Source organism: Lissotriton helveticus, chromosome 7 (assembly GCF_964261635.1).
Source record: "Lissotriton helveticus chromosome 7, aLisHel1.1, whole genome shotgun sequence".
NCBI classification, from domain to species: domain Eukaryota; kingdom Metazoa; phylum Chordata; class Amphibia; order Caudata; family Salamandridae; genus Lissotriton; species Lissotriton helveticus.
This window is the reverse complement of record NC_136068.1, coordinates 1,237,295,865-1,237,317,261: the sequence shown is the minus strand read 5'-3', so window position 1 is coordinate 1,237,317,261 and position 21,397 is coordinate 1,237,295,865.

The window sequence follows — 21,397 nt, the reverse complement described above, 5'->3', positions numbered from 1 at the left end:
TTAAGCATCTCTCTTGCTTCTTTCTGCATCTCTTGTGCTTCTTTCTGTACCCCTGATGCCTCTTTCTGTACCCCTCATCCCTCTTTCTGCACTCCTCTTGCCTCTTTCTGTACCCCTTCCCTCTTTCTGCAACCTTCTGCCTCTTTCTGCACCTCTTATCCTTTGTGCACTTCTTTTGTTTATTTCTGCACATCTCGTTCTTCTTTCTGCACCCCTCTTCCCTCTTTCTGAACCCCTCCTGCCTCTTTCTGCACTTCTGTTCCTTCTTTGTGCACTTCTTTTGTTTATTTCTGCACCTCTCTTTCTTCTTTCTGCACCCCTCTTCCCTCTTTCTGTACCCATCTTGCCTCTTTCTGCACCTCTGTTCATTGTTTCTGCCCTTCATTTTTTTCTTTCTGCACCTCTTGTGCTTCTTTCTGCACCCCTCTTGTCACTTTCTCTACCCTGTTCCCACTTTTTGCATCTTTCTTGCTTCATTCTGTACTTCTCTTGACTCTTTCTCTACCCCTGTTCTCCCTTTTTGCATCTCTGTTGCTTCTTTTTACACTTCTCTTCCTCTTTCTCCACAGCTTATCCCTCTTTCTTCACCTCTCTTGCTTCTTTCTATATCCCTCTTCCCTCTTTCTGCACCCCTCCTGCCTCTTTCTGCACCTCTGTTCCTTCTTTGTATACTTCTTTGTTTCTTTCTTCACCTCTCTCGCTTCTTTCTGTGCCCCTCTTCATGAACCCTTCTTGCTGCACCTCCGTACCTTTTTTCTGCACTTATTTTGTTTCTTTCTGCACCCTCTTCCTCCTTCTCCACCCCTCTTCCCTCTTTCTACCTTTCTGTTGCTTCTTTCTCCACTTCGCTTGCTTCTTTCTGTGCCTTTGTCCCTTCTTTCTGCAACTCTTGTGCTTCTTTCTGCATCCTTCTTCTCTTCCTTCACCCCTCTTGCCTCTTGCCTCTTGCTACACCTCTGTTCCTTATTTCTGCAAATCTTTTGTTTCTCTCTGCAACTCTCTTGTTTCTTTTTGTATCCCTCTTGCCTCTTTCACCACCCCACTTCCCTTTTTCTGCATGTCTTTTGTAACCCTGGGCGGGCAACTTCGCTAGTGTTGCCTACTTTCCCCTTTGCAAAGTAGGCGAAGCAGGCAACACTACGCCCACTCCTTGGACGTAGCGAAGTTGCCCGCCACCCGCCTCCCTCCCGCCATCTCGAACATACCTAATTTAATTAAATGAGCACATAAAAATAAATAAAATGCACTTACCTTGTCCGCGGCGTCCCGGGTCTCCCTCTGCTCGTTCACGGCGCCGTCTGCTAACCAATGCGCATGCGTGGGCAGCCGCGCCTGCGCATTGGTTAGCAGACGGCGGCGTGAACGAGCAGAGGGAGCCCCGGGATGCCACGGACAAGGTAAGTGCATTTTATTCATTTTTATGTGCCCATTTAATTAAATTAGGTATGTAGGGGAGGGGGGCATGCGGCACGTAGTGGGGCTACGCGAAGAGCGCAGGTGGGCGTAGTTTCTCGCCCACTTTGCATAGCTTTGCGTAGCCCCACTACGCACACTACGCCCAGGGTTAGTCTTTTGTTTCTTTATTCATTACTCTTGCTTCATTCTGCATCTCTCTTGCTCGTTTATGCACCCCTCATGCCTGTCTTGCACTGTTCTTCCCTTTTCTGCACTCTTCCTGCTTCTTTCTGCATCCCTCTTCTATCTTTTTACACCCTTCTTGCCTCTTCCTGCACGTCTGTTGCTTCTTTCTGCACAACTATTGCTTCTTTTTGCACCTCTCTTGCTTTTTTCTGCACCACTCGGGCTTCTTTCTGCACCTCTCGTCCCTCTATCTGCACCCCTCTGGCCTCTTTCTACTGTTCACTTGCTTCGTTCTGCACCTCTCTTGCTACTTTTTCCACCCATGTTCCCCTTTTTGCATCTCTGTTGCTTCTTTCTGCACTTCTCTTGCCTATTTTCCATCGCTCATCCCTCTTTCGGCTTCTCTGGTGCTTGTTTCCGCACTTCTCTTGCTTCTTTCTGCACCTCTGTCCCTTCTTTCTGCAACCCTTGTGCCTCTTTCTGCATCCCTCTTCCCTCTTTCTGTATCCCTCTTGCCTCTTTCTTTACCACTCTGCAAACGCACGTCCTGGGAAACTACTGGTTGGGGGATGAGGTCAACTTTACTACTGAGGCACATTGGGGGGCCAAGAAGTCCTCCTCGTACCTCCTGTAAGACCTACACACTACACTTGAGTTTTGGCTGGAGGCCCAGCCCCATTTCTACACCCCTCTGCAAACGCGACTGCTAGTTAAAGACGCATTTGCAATGTAATAGGTCTTACATTTGTAAAAGTTAAGGCTATTGGCATTTTAAATGTAAACTTTTTTTTTAATGTTTTTTGGAGTGGAGTGAATGTACATTGTGTGTAGTGGATTTATGTGGTATATTGTGTAATGAAATTATGTGGATAGAAAGTATGTGGGATTTAGTGTATAGGAATTTTGTATTGTGGGATTATGTGTTATGGAGAGTAATTATGTGGTATGGTAGTCTGTGTTGTGGAGTGGTAATCCCAGTTTTAGGGGTCGATTCCGATCCGGTAAAAAACGCTCCGATTAGCTGTTTGGAGCCTTTTTCCCGTATGAATCGTACACCTACAATGTCCCCGTACGAACTAGCAAGTACGATCCTAACCCAAAGCGCCACTCCGTACGACTCGTACCAAACACCGTACAAATAAAAAGTACATACGGATTCACTCCGGCCGACGCTGTACGCCACGTCCGTACGTAAATTGGCAGCCATTTCCGAACCAGGAAGTACGATCCGTGTTGACGACACTCCGTACGACCCTTTTTCTACGGGAGCTGAAAACAGCCGTAAAAGCAGAGTTCGCGCCGAAACAGGTACGGAACGGCCCCCCGGGTACGGCTCGTACCCCCCAATTATCGCAGGGGTACGCACCGTACCCCTGCGATCATGGGGTGTACGAGCCGTACCCCATTGTACGATGGGTGTACGAGCCGTACCCCCATTGTACGATCGGTGTACGTGCCGTACCCCATTGTACGATGGGTGTACAAGCCGTACACCCATTGTACGATGGGTGTACGAGCCGTACACCCATCGTACGATCGGTGTACAGCTCGTACACCCATCGTACAATGGGGGTACGGCTCGTACACCCATCGTACAATGGGGTACGGCACGTACACCGATCGTACAATGGGGGTACGGCTCGTACACCGATTGTACAATGGGGGTACGGCTCATACACCCATCGTACAATGGGGTACGGCACATACACCGATCGTACAATGGGGGTACGGCTCGTACACCCATCGTACAATGGGGTACGGCTCGTACACCCCATGATCGCAGGGGTACGGTGCGTACCCCTGCGATCATGGGGGGTACGGACCGTACGGTGTGTATATATTTGTGTGCTTTTCCGTACGACTCACCCTTACCTGACGTGGACCGTACGAATCGCGTCCTCATACTCCGGCCTGGATCGTACTCGTCGGGTCGTACGGCATGTGTACGAGTCGTACGGTATGTGTACGAGTCGTACGGTTCACAGTTTCAGCCTTGCAATACATACGGATCGCGACGATTCGGACGGATTCACGGATTGCGGATCGTACTTGGCGACTCGGACGGACGGGTACGATTCGTACGGAGAGAGCTCCGTATACAAATCGTACGGACGTTTTTTTTCCCGGATCGGAATCGACCCCTTAGTCTTCCTAGTTTCCATACAAGCCTTGTGCTGCCTGGATTTCCGGTCCAGGCAGCACTCTCCCCGGTAGCTCCGCCAGCTGATCTCCCGCCCACAGTCCGCCACGAGCTCGAACCTCGCGCCCGTCTCCTCCTCAGCTCTTGCGTTCTATTTGCTCTTTGTCTTTGTAATTTCTGGGGCATTACTATTGTGTATTTTTTCCTGGGGCATTAATGTTGTGTGATTCTGGGACATATCTGTGATTTAGCACCTTAGCGCTTCCAGCTTCCATCATGTCCTGCACCCCCCTAGCCCCGCCCCCTGACCCAGCCCCACACCCGCCTCCTTCCCTACTTAATGGCGATCGCTGCAAGGCCGCGCTGCTGGTATGCCACAGGCATGCCTAAGGCAAGCCTGTCTGCACCCGCCCGTGCTTGGACCGTGCCCAGCGCCAGACCCCCAGGCCCATGCAAGCACCACGACACCCGATGTTGCTACTAATCCAATACCCTCCATGCACTCAACACCAGCTAGCGCACGTCCTGCCCATCACACCACCACCGACCACAATAAACTCAGCTGCATACTACTCAACACCCGCTCAGTCCACAAACACGCCGTTGAACTCTGGGACCTGCTCGACTCCTCAGGTCCGGACGTTGCCTTCCTTTTTGGAGACTTGGATGAACACCTCCTCAGCGCCTGACATAGTCATAGCCATCCCGGATGGCTACGAGATCACCAGCAGGGACTGTAACAACAACAAACCCGGAGGAGGATTCACCATCATCCACAGGAACACCAACAGAGTCTCAACCAATACGAAGACTCCCTCAGCATGGCCGAACACCTACCCTTCCAGATCCACGTCAATCATAACACCACCCTCGGAGGAATCCTCATCTACTGACCCCCAGGCCTCCGTGCACAATTCAGCGAATCCATCGCCGACCTCATCAGCACACACGCCCTCGCCTCCACAGACTACACCCTCCTCAGGGACCTGAACTTCCACCTCGAGAATGCCAATAACATTCACACCACAAACCTGATCGACAACATCACCAACCTCGGACTCAAACAGCTTGTCACGACATTCACCCACTCCACCGGACACACGTTCGACTCCATCTTCTCCGCCAGAGACCACGGCACTTTCAGCCACATAACCAAACTCCACTGGACTGACCATTACTTCATCCATTTTTCCTTCGAGAAAAACACCAACCGCAATGGATCCCACACCGCAGCTGGAAAAAAGTCACCGAAGACCAGCTCATCACCACTCTCACCTGAAACCTTCCACCCGAGCCCTCCGAGACTAACCCAGCAGCCCACAACTTCCAACAATGGATCGACGACCGTGCCAACACCCTCGCCCCAATCAGGAAACCCTCCAACAAGCACACCAACACGAGAGCCACCTGGTTCAATGCCGACCTTCAGAACTCCAAGCACACCTGCCGAAGGCTCGAGAAGCAGTGGCACAACGACCAGACACCAGGCAACCACACCGCCGTCAGGATTGATAGAACCAAACACCACCTACTCATCCGATCCACAAAAAGAACCTCCTTCAAGGAACGCATCGACATCAATGTTCACAACAGCAAAGAGCTCTTCATCATCGTGAAAGTACTTGCCTCTCCCAGCTCCAGCTCCAACGACATCCCACCGTCACAAGAACTCAGTGACTCCCTGGCCACCTTCTTCCAATGCAAGATCGCAGACATCTACAGCAGCTTTGACACCAAGATGGCAACATTATACGCTGACACTAAGTATGGATGCAAAATCCGCTCCGCTTGGGAAATTTGCGAATTTTCGGCAATTTTGCGAACAGCGAATCTCGCAAAATTGCCGAAAAATGTGCGAATTCTAGAGCGGGCGGAATTATTTTTTGGGGCCCCAGGAAGCACAGTTAAGGCAGGTGCTCGAGTTGAAGCTAACTTTGTAACCATTTTAGAATGGCGCTGGCAAGCTGCCAGAGTACTTGCTGGCGCCATTCTAAAATGGTTACAAAGTTAGCTTCAACTCGGGCACCTGCCTTAACTCTGTAAGTGCTAACTGTGGGCCAAAAATTAATTAATGAAGTACTTACAGATATAAATAAAGCAGCTGCCCGAGTTGAAGCTCAAATGCAGTAACGTTTTAATCAGCCCAAAACATTAGTGAGCACGGTTGAGGCTGGGCAAGTGTGCTTTAACCCCATAACTGCTGTCAAAAATTAGCTGTAATACCCGAGGGAGGTCTTTGCATCCCTGAGTTTCTCAAGCGCAATCCCCGTTCCTGGGACCAGGAGGCTGCTTTCTCCTCACCTGCTTCCCTGCTCGCTCTCTGACCCTTTATATAACAAGAGGCATGTGAACACGCATAGAAGCCCCGCACCACACACTAGCGGTATCAAACGTCTTCCCGCCCTTTCTCAATCCCGACTATGATGGACAGCTCACTCAAGGGACCTCAGCGCATTTTGGCGCGGTGGCAAGTTACAGGCACACATGGTCGTGGAGACAAATCTTCTGTCCCTTTACGCAGCTGCAGTGTAGGAAAAGCACTATACATTTACCCAACGAGGTAGCACTTACTGATTAGCCAGTAGAAAGTACTCCTTTGAGTAGATGGAAATCGCAAAAAATCTGGTATTTCGCGGGAAAATCCACGAATTCATGAACTTTTTTGCGATTTCGCGTGAATTTGTGGACCGCAGATCTCCAAATTTCGCCCATACTTAGCCAACACCCCCGACTCAACACCCTCCAAGCACACCGACCTCCTGCTCTCCTGGAACCACGTCAACGACAAAGACACCATCAAAATCATGAACACCATCCACTCCGGCTCACCCTCCGACCCCTACCCCCACCACATCTTCAACAAGGCAAGCTCCATCATCGCACCCCAACTTCCAAAAATCATCAACAACTCCTTCAAGACCAACACCCTCCCGAAAAGCTGGAAACACCTCGAGATCAACGTCCTTCAACGACCTAAGGCAGGCCCAAAGGACCTCAAGAACTTCGGACCCATCTCCCTGCTCCTGTTCCCAGCAAAGTCAATAAAAAGACGGCCAACAGAGAACTGACTCGCTTCCTGGAGGAGAACAACATCTTGGACCACTCCCAATTCGGATTCCGTAGCAACCACAGCACTGAAACCATCCTCATCGCTGCCACTGATGACATCAGAACCATACTTGACAACGGCTAAACCACTGCCTTATCCACTTGGACCTCTCAGCCGCTTTCAACACTGTCTGCCACAACACCCTGCACACATGCCTCCGTGACACAGGGATCTGAGAAAAAACCCTGGACTGGATAACCTCCTATCTCATCGGTAGAACCCAGAGAGTCCCCCTCCCCCTTTCTGATCCAAAACCACACGGGAGAAAATCCCCATCAGTGCACATCCCACCACAGGGGCTGTCACTGTCCTGAGTGTGATGGCTTCCGGGTACTGGGTAGCATGGTCCACCAAGACCAGGATAAACCTGTTGCCCATGGCTGTCTTGGGGTCCAGTGGCCCCACAATGTCAATGCCTACCCGTTCAAAGGGGGTACTGACTGAAGGGAAAGGTTGGAGGGGAGCCTTGTGCTTCCTTCAACTTTTCCCACTTGCCTGGCAAGTTTGACAAGTCCAGCTAAAGGTACGTCATGAGCCAACCCCAGTAGGAAGGCTCTAAAGCGCTGGGGTACCACCAGCACACGGGTTGACCCAGACTCAGCAACCTTAGGCTTGCTATACAGGAAGTCGTTCTCCCAGCAGATCCAATGTGATCCAGACTGATCACCTTCTGCCTGGTTTGTGGCCTGTTGCCTCTAACCCACAAGAGAAGGGCACTTCTTCTGCTCTGCACAAAATTCCTCCCTGGAGGGCCCTCCTTCTTGCTGCCAATGGGTCAGCTCAGGTAGGTCCCCCAGTTCAGCAATTTGCTCCCCTGTAGGTTCCAGAGCATCCTTCTCAAGGTCTGCCTCCTCCTGGACCATGGGAACAATGGGGGCTGGTTTCCTGCGCCCCCTACCTCTTCTCTTTAAGGCAGGTTCCTGGGCCATACTTTCAGGCTCAAGGATCTCTTGAACCCACTTGGCTGCCATAGACCGAGTGGTCACAAACGCCCACTCAGGCAGACCCAACATCTCTAAATGAGCCTTCTTTTCCACCTCAGCCCAAGGGGAGCTTTCTAAATCATTGCCTAACAGACAATCAACAGGCAGGTTGGCCTCACTGCTACTTGAAGAGTACCAGAGACCCCCCCACTCAAAGGGAACCTGAGCCACCTTTCAATGACTCTCTGTGTTGTCAGTGGCAACAACTGGGAAGAATGCATTGAGGACCACATGCTCTTCAGGCACTTGACAGCTGTCACACTGGCTCCAGTGTCTCTAAGAGACTCCACTCTATGGCCAATGATGGTCACCCACTGCTTGTATTTTTTTAGTGTTATCAGGCAGCTGAGTTTTAGGGACAATTTCAAAGTCTCCTAATGAGAAAAGGGACATTTCTGTGGGACTCCACCTACCTTGGGCATCCATTTCCTCCCCACACAGGGTTTCACTGGCCATCTGACAGGGTGGTGCACGGGGTGGCACATACTGACTCCTTTGGGGACACCAACGGTGTCCCACCTGCTTACACTGAAAGCAGGTAGCTGGTGCCCTGTTAACAGGTTTACCTGTCGGGGGCTCTGATATCTTCTCAGGGGGATGCTGGGAACCCTTGCCTTGGTTCCCTTGGGAATTACTTGGGGGCCCTTTCTGGAACTCCCTCTGTTTACCCTTGTCTCCCCCACTCTTTTGATGGGGACCCTGCCCACCTTTGGCTGAGTCTCCCACATGACCCTTGTAGACCCTGGTACTGACCCATCAGTCTGCCTCCTCAGCAAGCTTCCTAGGGTTAGTCAGCTTTCTCTCAATAAGGTGCTGGTTTAGCTTTGGAAGAAAATTAGCAGATAAGTACTCCCTTGCAATCAAATCATAGAGCGCTTCAAAAGTATCCACTTTGCTACCCTTCACCCAACCATCCATAGCTCTGCAAAAGAAAGATACATATTCTGCCCATGTGGTTCCCTCCAGCTTCTTACAATTCCTAAACCTCTGTTTATAGAGTTCTGGGGTCAAACCATATCTTGTCATCAGTGCTTCCTTCATGTGGGCATTAGACATCCTATTCTCACTGGGTAGGTCTAACAAAGTATCCCTTCCCTCACTCACAAAGCGGCCCCACAACCCGCTCCCCAATCCTTCTCAGGGACCCAATGGGCCAACATTGCTATTTCATAGGCTGCAAACCACTGCCCAATATCTTCATGCTTATGGAAATCTTTGATGACATCCTTGGGGATATAAACCCTGCCTTCTGAAGGCACAGATGGTGCGCTGCCAACAGAGGAATTGATCTCTAAGCCCTTTGCCTTGATCTCTAACTCCCTCAACACCCTCTCATGTTCCATTCTCATTCTCTCTCTCTCCAAGGACAATCTGTTATTCTCTTCTTCCCTCTGACCCTCCATATTAAGCTTAGCCATCTCCAGCTTGTGTGCCCTATTTCTCTCTCTGTCTTCCAACTCTCTGGGGGACAGGTCTTTGGAAGAGATACTACTGTCAGGTGGGGACGGTACCCCTCCCCTGGCTGGAAACACTGGCCTATCCAGTTGCCCATCGGCATCCCCAGATGGCTCCACCACCAACTCAGGGGCTTTTCTTCTTCTACCCAGGCCCTCAGAGCCTTTTGGTAGTCGTCCTTTTTAAAAATCCTTGGTGTAGCAACCTTCAATTTCTTGCAGAGATGTTTGAGCTGTTTCAAAGTGTAGGTTTTCAACCTCTCTTCCTCAAAATCTAGATCCATAGATGCAACATATGCTGGTCTACTCATGGCAGTAAGAATTGGGAGTTTTCAGGAAAAATAACAGTCCAAGGAAACAAATTCTACCAAAGAAAGTATGTGGTCGCGTTTGGTCTGCACTCACAAGTAGTTTACACCAATTACTGTATATGAGTCACAAATGCAGGTCCAAATTCTCACCGCTGACGACCAATGAAGAATTGGGGTTCTCTTGTTGGCAATGGTATACACCTTTGTCCAAATTCGGACCCTTGCTTCTAAGTCAGGATAAGGGGATTACACTCCTAGATAACCCCTGCTCACCCCCTTGGTAGCTTGGCACAGAGCAGACAGGCTTATCCCAGAGGCAGAGTGTTAAACATTTTTGAATATACACAGTAAAATTGTGAAAACACTACAGATGGATACAACACAGGTTTGATAAAAATATGTATTCTTTATATAGACTTAACACAAGAACACAAAAGACAAAAATCAACAATACTGTACTCAAAATTGACTTAAAGATGATAGAAGTTACTAAGTTCAAGTTGATCACAAAAGTTCCTGGATGTTTAGCGCAAAACAAAAAATAGGCTCGCAGAGTGGGAGATGCATCGGTTCCTTGCTTTGGGGGAGATGATGTGTCGTGCCTCAATGCTTGCGCAGAGTAGTGGATGCGTCTAGATCCTTGGAGGTGATGCGTAGACTCTCGGCCTGCGGTCCGGTTGCGATGCGCAAGATGGTGCCTCGATGCGATGCGATAAGATGGCACCCTTGATGCGATGATGTCAAGACGATGCATGCACTCCTGGTGCCTGTGCAGCGACTCTGTAGCTTTGGTGCTGTGACAGGCCCGGACACGCTTCTCTGGCGATGTGACTGCGACCTTGCGCGGCGACATGTTTCTCAAGACATGCTTCTCTGGTGATGCGGCGACAAACTCTGCGGTGGCGACACACTTCTCCGGCGATGCAATGGTAACAGCTGTGACTGCGATACGCTTCTCTCGATGTGTCGTGCTTCCAACTCCCCGCAACACGCAGGCTTTTGTAGACAGATTTCCCAGCAAGGAAACTCTGAGGGGTGGTGAAGTCTTTTGTCCCTGAGTCTTCAGCAGGAGGCTAGCACAAGTTCAAGCCCTTGGAGAAATATTCTGCAAGATGATGAAACTTCCTTCTCCTTTCCTTGGAAATAAAGAAACCACTGCAGGCCAACCCAGCAAACAGCACACTGGCAGAGGGGTAATCCAAACTCCTACAGCTTCCTTGATTCTTCTCCTTGGCAAAAGGTTTACTTTGTTCCCAGAAGTGATCTAAAGTTCTTGGGTCTGGGTCCCACTAATTATACTACTTTTCTCTTTGTTCTCTGAAGGCAGAGAGGCCTCTGCCTAGTCCAAGCCAGTTCTGGTCAATCCTGGAGAACTTTGTTGACAAGACTCCTTCTTTCCTTTCACAGTGCAGGGAAGAGACATCAGACACACCACAGGAGGTGGAGCCAGCATTGTGCACAGCCCTTTTCATGTACCTGGTGCAACTCCTCCCACCCATCTAGATGCAGATCTCCCTTTTAAGCACTGCACTGACTCACCCTGTCTCCTGGAATCCCCCAGCCCCTGTCACTCAAACTCCGGACAAGGAATACACAACCTAGCAGAGGCAGGCTTGGATAGTTAGGCAAGAAAATACCTACTTTCTAAAAGTGGTATTTTCAAACACAGAATGTTAAAACCAACTTTACTAAAAGATGTATTGTATCATTCTGAGTTCAGGCATACTAAATTCGAATGTAAATGTAAATGTAAATGTGTTTCGATTTATATAGCGCACTAATCACCCAGGGGTCTCAAGGCGCTTGCTTAGGGAACCCGTCCTGGTATTCCCCTGTGAGATACCCCGGTAGGGTATTCACAAGGTGAAAGCCAGGCATCCCGCCGCGAGGGGCCGTAGTGGAGATTAAGCAAGCTATTGCCCAGAGTCGCAGAGTGTGACCCCGTGAGTCGAGTAGGCACCGGAGCGAGAATTGTCGAGTCCGTGGAATTTTTGAGCCCGAGACCCGCCGAGGCGGGGAATCGAACCCTGGTCCACGGCTGATCTCAGCTTCCGGGTCTGCCGCCTCTAACCACTGAGCGCGGCGACATGTTTCTCAAGACATGCTTCTCTGGTGATGCGGCGGCAAACTCTGCGGTGGCGACACACTTCTCCGGCGATGCAATGGTAACAGCTGTGACTGCGATACGCTTCTCTCGATGTGTCGTGCTTCCAACTCCCAGCAACACGCAGGCTTTTGTAGACAGAATTCCCAGCAAGGAAACTCTGAGGGGTGGTGAAGTCTTTTGTCCCTGAGTCTTCAGCAGGAGGCTAGCACAAGTTCAAGCCCTTGGAGAAATATTCTGCAAGATGATGAAACTTCCTTCTCCTTTCCTTGGAAATAAAGAAACCACTGCAGGCCAACCCAGCAAACAGCACACTGGCAGAGGGGTAATCCAAACTCCTACAGCTTCCTTGATTCTTCACCTTGGCAAAAGGTTTACTTTGTTCCCAGAAGTGATCTAAAGTTCTTGGGCCTGGGTCCCACTATTTATACTACTTTTCTCTTTGTTCTCTGAAGGCAGAGAGGCCTCTGCCTAGTCCAAGCCAGTTCTGGTCAATCCTGGAGAACTTTGTTGACAAGACTCCTTCTTTCCTTTCACAGTGCAGGGAAGAGACATCAGACACACCACAGGAGGTGGAGCCAGCATTGTGCACAGCCCTTTTCATGTACCTGGTGCAACTCCTCCCACCCATCTAGATGCAGATCTCCCTTTTAAGCACTGCACTGACTCACCCTGTCTCCTGGAATCCCCCAGCCCCTGTCACTCAAACTCCGGACAAGGAATACACAACCTAGCAGAGGCAGGCTTGGATAGTTAGGCAAGAAAATACCTACTTTCTAAAAGTGGTATTTTCAAACACAGAATGTTAAAACCAACTTTACTAAAAGATGTATTGTATCATTCTGAGTTCAGGCATACTAAATTCGAATTTCTACCATTTTCCCTGAGTCAGTTAGGATTATAAAATGTAATAAAACTGCCCATTCTGGCCTATGGAGAACAAGTAGCCTTGCAATAGTGAAAAACGAAAATGGCTGTAATTCAGTATTAGGACATGCCACACACACCAATACATGTCCTACCTAATCCTTACAATGCACCCTGTACTTGGGCCTACCATAGGGGTGTCTGATTTGAAGAAAAGGGAAGGTTTAGGGACTGGCAAGTGGGTGCACTTGCCAAGTCAGCATGGCAGTACTAGACTGCACATAGGCTCTGCAATGGCAGGCCCGAGACACATTTTACAAGCTGCTCCTGTGGGTGGCACAACCAGTGCTGCAAGCCCACCAGCAGCAATTGATTTACAAGCCCTGGGCACACATGGTGCACTCTACTAGGGTCTAACAAGTAAATCAAATAACCCAATCATGGAGTCACTAATCAATACATCAATTTAAAATAGGGAGCACTTGCACTGTGGCACTGAATAGCAGTGGCACAGTGCCCAAAGCATATAACCAGCAAAACATAACGAAAACAGAGGAGGCAATCAGTAAAAATGGAAGGGAGACTCACGCCACTAATGCCAGGTCTAACACTGACCCTTTAAAAAAAACTTTTTCTTAAGACTTTTTCTCCTGGGCTCAAATGGGCATGTGCACCCACTTTGAGTATCCTCTGGGCACAATGGTACTACAGAAGGAGTTGCAAATGCTTGTGCATCCCTTTTTGTAATACAGATAGCGCAGATACACATGTTGAACCAGTGCTATCATATGAAGGCATTCCCTCATTTGCATGGAGGTGTGGCATCAGGCAAATGGGGGAATCACTTTGCCTCAAGGCTAATGAAGTTTTAGTAATGCGGGCGCAGAGTCAAGCATGCCTTTAAGAGGCGCACAAAAAGAGGACTGATTTTCAGTGCACCTCTTAAAGGGAGTCCTATGAGGGGGAGAAAGAGGGTCGCATGGACCCCCCAGACATACCTCAGCAGGCGGGTGCAGTCACTCATTGCATCTGCCTGCAAGGAAATCTCTAATCCTCCGTAAAAGTTGCCACCTGCACAGTGAAACATGGAGCAGCTTTTAAATAACTGCTCTGTATTTCAGTTGTTTAAAAGCTGCTCTGTATTTCACTTGAATGCCCAGCCCTGGAGGAACGCAAGTTTGTGGCTACTCTGGGGAAGCTCATAAATTCTAATTTGGCACATTCGTCTTCTTTGCACCAAGCACACCTTTTGGATAGTGTGCTGTGCTGCAAACAAAAAAGATGTGCGATATCATTATACAACCCCTGGTGTGTTAGGATATCTACCAGGAAGGCAAATTTCAAACCCTGTGGTACCTGTCACCGACAGATGTTGGTCGGAGACCCACATTTATTGTGCCTCTGTTGTTTAGAGTGCATCTATAATGCCCTGAATTGCATTAACTCTGTGCCATGTACCCCAAAGCCTTGAGGTTGTATTCTCTTAAGTTCCTCATTGCTCGATGTTTACCCTTAAGATCTCAGTCAAGATAATTTGCAGAGCCACTCCAGGTGCTTGTCATTGCAGTTGAAGTTTTCAGGGAAATCAGGTAAGTCCCACAGGTTAAGAAGAGCAAGAAGTCGAAGAAATCTTTGACTTTGCCATGTCCATCAAAGTCATCTGTTGAGACAAGGGCGCATTAGCATTCAGGGCCTAGCTCCATGGTGGAGCATGTACCTGGGCCATCTCCTGCTTTCCAGAGTCTCCTGAACCTAGTGTGACCCCTGCCCAGTTACGAGAATTTTACGAGGCCTTGCACTTCATTTTTGAGTGTTCCTTCTGCATTGCCTTAGACCCCACTGGTTCGGGAGTGGCCTCTACTGGTCTTTCACCAGCAGGTCCACCCACCGTACTAGTTGCCCCTTTGATCCAATGATGTATCCAGAGTGGTGCCGGTCGACTCACCTCGACCTTCTCCGGAACCTGCTCCAACGCTGACACCATCACCATCATCATTCACGACTCCGACATGCAGTTGGACGGGTGCCCTCCAAAGTCTGAGACATTGCATTAGTCTATTGATAGGCCTGGACCAGAGGGGCAAATGGAAGGGGTCTGAGGACCCTTATGGTTCCCACTACCCTGTTGAAGATGCTGAGGAAAACTTGTATGAGGAAATGGCAGATGCCAGTGGTTTGGACACCTCCACAGACACTAGGTTGGTCTCTCCCGCTATCATGCTCTATAGGAGGGAGCCTCTTATGCTATGGTGTGAGGAGGGCACTGTGATCCTGGACCTTCAGTTACCCTTGGTGGTTGTCAAGATGAACATTTTGACAGAAGTGCTTTAGCCAGGAGTTATACCACTTTACTCATTTTTATGGAAGCTCTTACAGATGTCCATCTTGGGGCATGCTCCAAGCTCTGGACAAGGGCTTCTGTAAATTGGACTATTGCCCACCACCAACGCTCTACTCCAGGGTACCCTAATTTCCTAATGCAGCACCGCACCCCGGTTGCCTGGTAGTTCAGTGCTCCATGTCCTGAGTTACCCCTGGCATGTTCCCTTCCACTCCACCTGACAGGGAATCCTAGAGGCTGGAAACCTTTGGTAAAATGACTTTCTCTTCTGCCAGCCTAGCATTGTGGTCAGTAAACACTACATGGTTTTTTGGCTGATATATGCACTCAATCTGGGATTGGGTTACACAAGTGCAGCCAGTGGTTTTATAGCAGGCTTGATCGAGACTGTCACAGACAATTGAGGTGGCAGACATGCAGCAAAGTTCAAAATCAGATGTTGAGTGGATACAACCGACTCACTGGGTAGAACGATTTTTACTTCAGTGGCATTGAGATGCCTTGGTAAAAGTAGACCTCAGCAAGGCCTACCGGTGCAAGGGGTTCATCCTTCTGCACACTTGTTCTCAGACCAATAAGTAGAGATTGACACAGAAGCTGAAATATCAAGCAAACACTTCAATAAGCCTCATCAAGTGGAACTACATTCACATAACACCCTTTTGCAGTGTATGAAGTAGCACAAGGAGTAGAAGTACTGTGGGTCTTTTTTACCCACACAGGAGCTCAAAAGGAGGCGGTACAAGTACACATAGGAAGAGTTACATACATAGATGGTCATACAAACAATGCACAGTCAACAAAGAAGGAGGGGCAATGAGTTGCTGACTTCAGTTAAAACAGCCTGACAGTAACAGACTAGAGCAGGTGCATGGGCAGCTACAGACTCTTCTGAGTATGTGCAGAGTAGCAGGGGCTAAGTGTAGCCAGTTCTTGAGCAAAACACAAGGGCAGCAACAGCAAAGAAGGAAGGAGCACATGGCGAGCACTTGGTCAGTCAAGATGGCTGGCGCAAACAATATAGCTTCAGCTCAATGCTAACAGTGATCTCTGCCAAATTTCCACAGACGACCCTTTTAGCATTAGCTGAAGACATCTATAATCTAGAATAGTCTAAGTAAACATCATGTATGTCGATTCTCATCATTTTATCAATCTCTTTATCTAGTACAAGTTGGGCATTAATTTATTTAACATCACGTCTGGTAAGTGTACAAGCAGTGATACAGAAAACGCAAAGCATTGGTCCGCATTGTATACATAAACAGCAGGTCATCAGAATCACAAACAATATACATAATATCGTCAACAACTTCCAGCCCCAGGTGGTAAACAGTGTCCATAGCCAACCGGTCAAAGGGTAGCTTGGATATTGCATCAAAAACTGAAGGGGCATGATCTGGAATGTACACGCAGCAACTACTCCCAATGATGTGGCATGTACCACCTTGATCAGCCAGAACTACATCCAGGACCATACGGTTTTGGAGCACCACAATCCTCGCAATCTGTAGTTCCTCTGTAATGTTTCTAAGTGCCTTATCTGTCTGGTTGGTCACAGCCTCTACGATATGTGTCAACCATCTGATTTTCCTACTGTTCAAGGCAGCACCAACAAAGAAGAACAGCCCCAAATTAAAATCAACACATTGCTGCAGTGCGGTGTCAGTCTGATCCACCTCATCATTACTTATTGTATTTTTCTATCTGTTCTTAGAAATGTCATTAATCAGTCAATAGTCCTTGTGATATGATGCAGGTGCCAGAAAGACAGAATGTAACAAAAAGGACACAAACATGTTCCTGACCAGCCGACAGGTTAATTATAGTACCCCTTGTTCCCTCATATAAAATAGATGTAACGTGACAATGTGAAGTGCTGTTGTTGGTGCCAGCAATGTTTAAAACCAGAGCACATTCGCTTCCTCCCATTGGAATTTTCCAAACACTACTCACACATAAAATCTACTCGGGCTCTAGTGACAGCTATAACAGGAGGTCCATTACCTTTAGCTGGTCGAGTATATGGGCAAACATAATGTGTAGAAGCATTTTCTCATTGGTACTCCTCCATCTCCCATATAGTCCCTTTAGTTTGCGGATCGCCTTCCTCATCAGGATAACACGCTTTATTAACATAGTAGTTTAGCCTTCCTAAACCAGAACCAGTAATATTAGCCACTTCAGAAGCCAATAAAAGTGCGAACAAGGCTTGGCAAGAACCATTGTATGAGAATGGCAAAGGAATGAAATGTGTTCATCCCTTTTTCTGATGAGCAGGCATCATTCCGCACACCCAACAGTTGGTAATGTTCGTAGCATTATGTGTGTGGTGTAACATTTAGATGAACATATTATTCAGATAGGATTGTCGATGTTTCTGCTCATGATATGGGAGAGAAAAGTAGTGATGCTCAATGGGTGCTGGAGTAGTGGCATTCAGAATTCCTTGAGCAGGATCCACTTCCTCTACAACCCAAGTAATTACTGCCATAATGATCACACTGACAGTAAACCCAACAATGCACATAATCTTCTTGTCACAGATTCTACCAGCAGTCGGGGTCTCTTTCACAGGCATATTCTCTTGATGCTGAAACAACAAAGCAGATGGAGCTCTAAAGTCCTGGGCAGCCATTGGTTTCTTCACTGAGGGCTGAGATGGGTGTTACTGAGCAAAAGGATCCCCCCTCACCAGGACGGTTGCTCAACCAGTCTCTTTCAACAATCTCTCCAGTGTGGCAGTTGGTATCGGGATGTACCAGGGATCGTGTGGTCCGGGAAGACTCCCTCAGGTTCTTCAGGTGATGTAGCTTGGCCTCTCTCTGTGTCCAGGATGTCTCAATGGTTGACCAGGACAGTAGGTTCCACCAAGGTAGAGAGCACCTTTTTGCAGTGGGTGGAATGCACCCAGTTCCTCCTATTCATCACTCAGACTGCAGTTCTTGTCCCCAGGAGGACTGTTCTGGGCCGCGCCACCTAGGTTCCAAACTGCTCAATCTCTGGAAGGACAGGATTATCGCATGATCGCCTGGACGTAGTTCACGGCCTTCACCTTTCGACCTGTCAGGAGGAGCTTCTCGAACCTGTTGATGAATAGAAATCAAGCTGTGAGTCAACTGTGATAGGTATTCACTCATCAAGACAAAAGGTACATCATGTATGGGGTGCAGCCTAGGAATTCCCCAAATATTCATATGCCTTTCAAATACCACCTCGTATGGTGTAAGGCCAGATTGTGAATGTGGCACTGACCTAATGGACAACAATCCCTAGGGTAGTGTGTCAGGCCTTTTAGCTAGCTTCACTATGAGGGTAGCATTGTATCGCTCCACTAGCCCTGCTGATTGTTGGTGAAAGACAGCATGAAACCTCTGCTTAATCCCTAATCCTTTATGGACATACTCCACAACTTGCCTAATAAAATGGGGTCCGTTATCACTCCACAAAAATTTGCAAACACCAAATCTGGGGAAGAATTATTTTAGAAGCACCTTTGCTGTAGTAAGAGCTGTATTGTTCTTCGTAGGGTACGCCTCCATCCACTTACTGAATTCACATACCACCACTAGGACATATTTCAAATTGTTACAACATACAAGCTGGATGTAATCCATTTGCAGAACTTCAAAAGGTGCAGTTGGTGTAGCAAACCCTCCTTTGGGAGTTTGTGTCCCTTTTCCAGGATTGTACTGAAGACATATCAAGCAGGACTGCACTCTCTTTTTAGCCGTGCCGACAATCTCTGGATGCTCCCAAACTTACATAAGCAGCTTTGTTATCGAGGAGGCTCCAACATGTGCCGGCCCATGTGCCATATCAATCATAGAATGTAAGTAAGCTGTGGGCAATCACCACTTAGTCATATCTTTATTTCTCCAACAGCCCTCATCATCCATTGTTCCCTCCTTAGACCATTGCTCAGGTTCTTCTGTAGAGGCAGATCTCTGCATGTCTAGCATTTCCTGCCTGGCATCATGCCAACGTTCAACCTGTGACTTCACTACATACATAGATGTGGTGCTTCGCTGCATTGCAGTTTTGCGGGCTATGTGATCTGCAAAGGCATTGCCTCATCCTCTTCCATCTGTCACCTTCTTATGTGCACTACACTTAACAATTGCTATCTTCTCCGGATATGTCAAGGCAGTCAGGAGATTGTGCACCAACTCTTTATGCACTATTTGCATCCCATGGGATGTAAGAAAGCCTCTTTCCTTTCAGAGTAACCCAAAATCATGAGCCACTCTGAAAACATAGCGGCTATCAGTGTAGATGTTAACAGACAAGTCAGTACTAAGTTCACACGTTCTTGTCCGGGCTATTAGCTCAGCTGCCTGAGCGGACTTCGTGGAATACGAGCTGTCTCAACTACCGTCTGAAGTGTTGTGATTGCATATGCAGCTGATGTTGTGCCATCTGGTAATTTCAAACAGGACCCATCAACCCACAGTTCTCCATCAACATTTGAGAGGGGAATATCTTGCAAGTCGACACGACCCTTTGTCTGTTCCTTAATAAGGAATATACAATCATGAGGCTTTTGTGACTGGGACTGAGTCGCTGGATATGGCAACAGAGTAGCCGGATTCAGAGTTGAACTTCTTTTCAGAGTGATGTGAAGAGCCAAAAATGTCAATTTATATCCTGTCAAACGAGCACTAGTTAAATGCTGAGTTTTTGTTTGGTTCAAAAGGGCATCAACTGCATGGGGTATTAACACAAGTAATCTATGTGACAAGACTTTCCCTTCACTCTGACGTTTGGACACAGCTGCCGCTGCAACAGCATGGAAACACCCAGGCAACTCACTGGATCAAGGACAGCTGAAAAATATGCACAAGGACACTGCTTATCACCGTGTGTCTGTACTAAAACTGAAAGCGCACAGCCATCCCTCTTGTGTACATAGAGTGTGAAAGCCTTAGTGTAGTCTGAGGTGGCTAATACTGGTGCGAACAGAAAGCTTGACCCAACTGTTGGAAAGCCTTCTGGCATTCATTTTTCCATGGAAGGGGCATTGGAGTGTCTTTACTCAGAAGGGCCAACAAAGCTTTAACAATGTGTGAGAAGCTAGGGATCCACTGCCTTCAAGAAGAAGTAAGACCAATGAGCACGTCCCTCCTTAGACAGGCGGTGACCTAAATAGGTAACCTTCTGTCTACAATATTGCAATTTCTTCTGAGAAACTTTGTGATGGTGTGAGGCAAGAAATGAATGCAATAACAATGTTCCTTTTTCACACTGCTCAGGAGTATCAGCTGCCAACAAGATGCCATAGGCATATTCATATATTCATAAAAATAAATCTATATAACTAAATAAATAAATAAATATTGTACAAGAGTCATCCCTGTTGACACAGGAAAATAATCAAGTTGTCTTTTTTAAAGCTTGCCTGTAAATACTAGGACTCTCCATATACCCTTGGGGAACTCTACAAAATCTGAAAGATCTATTATTCAAAGTATAGCTGAACAAATATCTACTATCAGGATGGATAGGGATCGAAAAGAAAGCGTTCTTCAGATCTATCACTGAAAATGTAGTAGCAGATGGAGGAACCATGGTAAGGAGTGTCGTGATGTCGGAGACTACTGGGTATTGGGGCATCATATGTTATTGTGTACAAGTACCAACATTGATCCCTTATGTGCACCTGGTTCACACTTTTTCTTTCCTTTTCCGAGCAGGGTTCTGCTTTGGGGCACCATCGAAGGTTACCTCTCTGCCATCTCTGCCTTTTTACAATTGCCAGACCAGCCATCGCTGTTCAAGTTAACACATTTCCACTGAGGCTCTTTGTTATATCTCAATGGGACCGAAACCTTTTTCTAACATTCTTAAAGATCCCTTTGAACTGCAACACAGTTGCCCACTCAGATTCCTCACCATCAAGACGGTATTTATTGTGGCAATGACATACATAGCAGGGTCTGTGAGTTTAACGCACTGTCTGTCTTGTTCTGTCCAGAAAAGCTGGTCCTTCTGACTTGAACATCCTTCTTGCCAAGGTGGTAACTCCATTCCATGTAGTCCAGGCCATTACTTTGCCTAGCTTTTATGCCCCACCGCATCCTATGGAAGAGGAGGTGAGACTCCATGGTCTGGACCCAAAAGAGTGATGCAGTTCTACCTTGATCATATCAAACAGTTCCAGGTGGACACTCAGGTCTCCGTAGGATATGTTGGTGTCAAGAAAGGTAAGGCAGTGCCGAAACAAAACCCACCATATGGATAGTATTCTGCATCAAAATGTGCTACTTATTGGCCAAGAAAAAGCCCCCAGTTGGCTTGTTGCTCATTCCACTAGAGCCAAAGATGTGACCACTACACTATCTTGCAGAGTCTCTTCTTGCACATCTAACAGGCAGACAGGTGGGCGTCTTGTATTAACCCTGGGGGTAGTTCACGTAGTCGCACTACACATAGCTACGCAAAGTGCACTTTGCAATAAGCACACTACGCTTAGATACGCGAATTGCATAGTGCGGTAGGGAAAGGCTA